The sequence below is a fragment of the Triticum urartu genome, chromosome 7 (genome assembly GCF_003073215.2).
Source record: "Triticum urartu cultivar G1812 chromosome 7, Tu2.1, whole genome shotgun sequence".
NCBI classification, from domain to species: Eukaryota; Viridiplantae; Streptophyta; class Magnoliopsida; order Poales; family Poaceae; genus Triticum; species Triticum urartu.
Window position 1 is genome coordinate 347,625,881 of NC_053028.1, and position 6,693 is coordinate 347,632,573.

Here is a 6,693-nt window from a genome sequence, read left to right on the forward strand (position 1 = left end):
CTTGTAATATGCTTCATGATGCTCCCATTATGTTTCAATTCCTTTCTTTTATGTGAGCATCATTGAAATCCTAATGCCTAGCTAAAAAGGCATTAAAGAAAAGCGCTTGTTGGGAGTCAACCCAACATTTATACCTACTGTTTTTGTGTGTTTACATGATTAGGCTACTGTAGTAATCATGTTTTATAGCTTTTGTTTCAATAAAGTGCCAAGTAAGACCTTTGGGATGATCTATGGTGATAGTTGATTTGAACTTGCTGAAAAACAGAAACTTTTGCGCTCAGGAAAGAAAATCTCATTTTTAACAGAAGCGTGATAAAATACTGATTATTTTTGAAGAAGATTAATAAACAAATTCCCTAGGACTTCCTAATTTCTCAGGATTTTTGGAGTTACAGAAGTATTCGTGAGTTACAGATTACTACAGACTATTCTGTTTTTGACAGATTCTGTTTTCTATGTGTTGTTTGCTTATTTTGATAAATCTGTGAGTAGTATCGGAGGGTATGAAACATGGAGAAGTTGGAATACAGTAGATAATACACCAATATAAATAAAGAATCAATTCACAACAGTACCAAAAGTGGTGATTTATTTTCTTATACTAATGGAGCTTATGAGATTTTCTGTTGAGTTTTGTGTTGTGAAGTTTTCAAGTTTTGGGGAAAGGTTCGATGGACTACGGAATAAGGAGTGGCAAGAGCCTAAGCTTTGGGATGCCCAAGGTACCCCAAGTTAATATTCAAGGAAGATCCAAGCAACTAAGCTTGGGGATGCCCCATATGGCATCCCCTCTTTCATCTTCGTTCGTCGGTAACTTTACTTGGAGCTATATTTTTATTTACCACATGATATGTGTTTTGCTTGGAACTTCATTTTATTTTATTAGTATTTGCTTGCTGTTTGAATAGAGTACTTAAAATCTGAAATTTTATTTATGAGAAGGAGTCTTCACATAGTTACATAATTATTCAACTACTCATTGTGCTTCGCTTATATCTTTTGGAGTAGTTTGTCATTTGCTCTAGTGCTTCACTTATATCTTTTTAGAGCACTGCGATGGTTTTATTTTGAAGAAATTGATGAACTCTCATGCTTCACTTATATTATTTTGTGAGTTCTTAAACAGCATGGTAATTTGCTTAGGTTATGAAATTAGTCCTAATATGATGGGCATCCAAGAGGGATATAATAAAAACTTTCATATAAAGTGCATTGAATACTATGAGAAGTTTGATTCCTTATGATTGTTTTGAGATATGAAGATGGTGATATTAGAGTCATGCTAGTGAGTAGTTGTCAATTTGAGAAATACTTGTGTTAACGTTTGTGTTTCCCGTAGCATGCATGTATGGTGAACTGTTATGTGATGAAGTCGGAGCATGATTTATTTATTGATTGTTTTCCTTATGAGTGGCGGTCGGGGACGGGTGATGGTCTTTTCCTACCAATCTATCCTCCTAGGAGCATGCACGTAGTCGTAATACTTTTCTTTGATAACTTGTAGATTTTTGCAATAAGTATATGAGTTCTTTATGACTAATGTTGAGTCCATGGATTATACGCACTTTTCTTCCTTCCACCATTGCTAGCCTCTCTAATACCGTGCACCTTTCGCCGGTATCATACACCCACCATATACCTTCCTCAAAACAGCCACCATACCTACCTATTATGGCATTTCCATAGCCATTCCGAGATATATTGCCATGCAACTTTCCACCGTTCCGTTTATTATGACACACTCCATCATTGTCATATTGCTTAGCATGATCATGTAGTTGACATCGTATTTGTGGCAAGGCCACCATTCATAATTCTTTCATACATGTCACTCACGAGTCATTGCATATCCTGGTACACCGCCGGAGGCATTCACATAGAGTCATATTTTGTTCTAAGTATCGAGTTGTAATTGTTGAGTTGTAAGAAAATAAAAGTTTGATTATCATCATTATTGGAGCATTGCCCCAGTGAGTTAAGGATGATGGAGACTATGATTCCCCCACAAGTCGGGATGAGACTCCAGACGAACAATAAAAAAGAAAGAAAGAAAAGAGGCCATAAGAAAAGAAAAAAGGCCCGAATAAAAAAATGAGAGAAAAGGAGAGAAGGGACAATGCTACTATCCTTTTACCACACTTGTGCTTCAAAGTAGCACCATGATATTCATGATAGAGAGTCTCTCATTTCGTCACTTTCATATACTAGTGGGAATTTTTCATTATAGAACTTGGCTTGTATATTCCAAGGATGGGCTTCCTCAAATTGCCCTAGGTCTTCGTGAGCAAGCGAGTTGGATGCACACCCACTTACTTTGTTTTTGAGCTTTCATATACTTATAGCTCTAGTGCATCCGTTGCATGGAAATCCCTACTCACTCACATTGATATCTATTTATGGGCATCTCCATAGCCCGTTGATACGCCTAGTTGATGTGAGACTATCTTCTCCCTTTTTGTCTTCTCCACAACCACCATTCTATTCCACCTATAGTGCTATATCCATGGCTCACACTCATGTATTGCGTGAAGATTGAAATTTTTTGAGAATGTCAAAAGTATGAAACAATTGCTTGGCTTGTCATCGTGGTTGTGCATGATTTAAATACTTTGTGTGGTGAAGATAGAGCATAGCCAGACTATATGATTTTGTAGGGATAACTTTCTTTGGCCAAGTTATTTTGAGAAGACATGATTGCTTTGTTAGTATGCTTGAAGTATTATTATTTTTATGTCAATATTAAACTTTTATCTTAAATCTTTCGGATCTGAATATTCATACCACAATTAATAAGAATTACATTAAAATTATGCCAAGTAGCATTCCACATCAAAAATTTTGTTTTATCATTTACCTACTCAAGGACGAGTAGGAATTAAGCTTGGGGATGCTTGATACGTCTCCAACGTATCTATACTTTTTGATTGCTCCATGCTATATTATCTACTATTTTGAACATTATTGGGCTTTATTATCCACTTTTATATTATTTTTGGGACTAACCTATTAACTGGAGGCCCAGCCCAGAATTGCTGTTTCTTTTGCCTATTTTAGGGTTTTGAAGAAAAGGAATATCAAACGGAGTCCAAACGGAATGAAACCTTCGGGAATGTGATTTTCTCACCGAACATGATCCATGAGACTTGGACCCTACGTCAAGAAATAAAGGAGGAGGCCATGAGGCAGGGGGCGCGCCTACCCCCCCACCCCCAGGTGTGCCCTCCACCCTCGTGGGCCCCCTGTTGCTCCACCGATGGACACCTTCCTCCTATATATACCTACGTACCTCCAAACAATCAGAGATGGAGCCAAAACCCTAGTTCCACCGCCGTAACTTCCTGTATCCATGAGATCCCATCTTGGGGCCTATTCCGGAGCTCCGTCGGAGGGGGCATCCATCACGCAGGGCTTCTACATCAACACCATAGCCTCTCCGATGAAGTGTGAGTAGTCTACCTCAGACCTTCAGGTCCACAGTCATTAGCTATATGGCTTCTTCTCTCTTTTTGGATCTCAATACAAAGTTCTCCCCGTCTCTTGTGGAGGTCTATTCGATGTAATCTTCCTTTTATGGTGTGTTTATTGAGACCGATGAATTGTTGGTTTATGATCAAGATTATCTGTGAACAATATTTGAATCTTCTCTGAATTCTTTTATGTACGATTGGTTATCTTTGCAAGTCTCTTTGAATTATCAGTTTGGTTTGCCCTACTAGATTGATCATTCTTGCAATGGGAAAAGTGCTTAGCTTTGGGTTCAATCTTGCGGTGTCCTTTCCCAGTGACACTGGGGGCAGCAAGGCACGTATTGTATTGTTGCCATCGAGGATAACAAGATGGTTTTTTATCATATTGCATGAATTTATCCCTCTACATCATGTCATCTTACTTAAGGCGTTACTCTATTTTCATGAACTTAATACTCTAGATGCATGCTGGGTAGCGGTCGATGAGTGGAGTAATAGTAATGGATGCAGGAAGGAGTCGGTCTACTTGTCTCGGACGTGATGCCTATATACATGATCATACCTAGATATTCTCATAACTATGCTCATTTCTGTCAATTGCTCAACAGTAATTCGTTCACCCACCATAAAATACTTATGCTCTTGACAGAAGCCACTAGTGAAACCTATGGCCCCCGGGTCTATCTTCATCATATTAATCATCCAATACTTAGTTATTTCCTTTGCTTTTTTACTTAGCTTTTATTTTACTTTGCATCTTTATCACAAAAATACCAAAAATATTATCTTATCATATCTATAGATCTCACTCTCGTAAGTGACCATGAAGGAATTGACAACCCCTTATCGCATTGGTTGCGAGGAGTTATTTGTTTTGTGCAGGTACTAGGGACTTGCGTGCAGCCTCCTACTGGATTGATACCTTGGTTCTCAAAAACTAAGGGAAATACTTACGCTACTTTGCTGCATCATCCTTTCCTCTTCAAGGAAATCCAGCGCAGTGCTCAAGAGGTAGCAAGTTCAAATACAAGAATCACAGAAGTTCAAGGGCAAAAGCTGTAAGAAAAATATATGTAACATGTTTAGAAAAATATAGTTATTTATGTGAAGTTCAAGCACTGGTACCACAGTAGTTCAACAACACTGGTTTAAGAAAATTTTTGAGTGTGACACTACTAGTTAGTCCTACTGCTTCCTATGAAGTTCAGGCACTAGTACCAAAGAAGTTCAGCAACACTGCTGTAAGAAAAAATACATGTGACATTCTTAGATAGCCATACTGCTAGATGTGAAGTTTAAGTACTTGTACAACATAAGTTCACCATCGGTGCAAAAAAGAAGAAAGTTTCATTTTTTTTAATTCATGCAGACCAGTGCCCATCAATGGCGAAAGCTATATCACAATCGTTTCCAAACACCGTCCACAAGCTATGCCGTTGGCACATCATGAAGAAGTATAGAGAATACCTCGCGTTGCTATACAGGAAGTATAAAACATTCAAAGAGGAGTTCACAACTATATTAAACTGGCCGCTGATGCCAACGGAGTTTGAAGATGCCTGGGCTGAACTCGTACACAAGTACAACCTGGAGAACGACCAGATGATGATGCAGCTGTGGAGTGATAGGAAGATGTGGATTTCAGCATATTACAAGAACATTTTCTGTGCTAGAATGACTTACACACAACGAAGCGAGAGCATGAATCACGTGCTCAAGAAAGGGTTTGTCAAGGGGGCCCAGAACCTACACAAGTTTGCTAGGTGGGTAAATGCTTGCATACAAACTCGGATGCAGAAGGAGAACGAGCAAACAATGACCAGCATGGTATGATGACAAAAAAGACACCCCCATCATGTTCTATTTTCCTTCAAACATGTGCACTTTGAATTTTAAAAAATAAAACTCATGACTCTGCTTTGACTAATATCTTACTTTTTGACATGTGCAGACAAATCCTGTGACAAAAACAACTTACGGCTACGAGGAAGACATGTCTATCAAGTACACGAGAGCCGTGTACACCGAGATGAGGAATAGGATGGGAAAAGCCATGCTATTTCACGTAAAGCGTACAGCAGAGCACACTAAGTACCTTGTGTACTACCACAACAAGCCTGGCCATGATTATGAAGAAAGATTTTCCTGGTCAAAGCATGAATTCCAGGTTGTAGCTGACCCAGAGAATGAAATATACGAGTGTGAATGCAAGCTCTAGACACACACAGGTGAGCGGAAAAACAAACTCATTAAATAGCTAAACTAGTAGTATCATATCAAAATATATGAAACTCATTGCTGGCTCACAAACTATGTATTCTGCATTCAACACAAAATGCAGGTCTGTTCTGCCTTCACATCATGAACATACTGGACTACCTGAAGCCTGACAAATTTCCAAACAAGTATATCCTCAAACGATACACAAAGACTGCAAAATCACAACCAACCTTTGATACAAGGGACTATAACACAACTGCATCGGATGGCAGCTCAAGACTATCGAAGCAAGACATCTTGCTGCAGCTAAATTTCATGGTTAACAAGAAAACGACGAGATGTGACCAGCAATATGACGGAGCCTACTATGTTCTCAAGAGGCTCGTGGAAGAGCTTGATGCAATACATTCAGCAAATAAAGCGGATGCTGACGAAAGGATGGCTGAAGAGGACGCTGAAATTCAAGATGACCTTCATTATTATGCAGCTGAAATGCTCAACGCCGCCGCTGAAGCCAACCAAGGCAAGCAGGGTGTTGGCCAATCAATGGAGCAGCGACAACAAGAGACGATGAAACTGCCACTGTATTCTGAAACAAAGGGAAGGAAGAAAATTTCTGCAGCAAAGAAAAGTGGCAAGAGAGCTCAAATAAAGGCACCACCTACAGGAAGAGTCGTCGTGCTCGATGAGAACGGAGTGCCACTTGGACACATGAAATGTAGTGTGTGCAACCAGGTTGCGGGAAACAACAAGCTGACCTGTCCAACACTCTTGGAAAGAAACAATGCCGAGGAGGTCAAGCAACCCAAAGCTCAAAAATAGCAGTCCAAAGTTATAGAACAAAAGAAGGGACCACACCCACAGAAAGCAAGCACCAGACTTTATAGCATATGCAAGGAGTATGAACCACATAATGTAAGAACATGCCTGAAGCATGCAGATGCTGAAAAGACAAGCAAAAAGCCAGAGAAGAAACAGAAAGAAAAACCTAGAGCCAGCAACA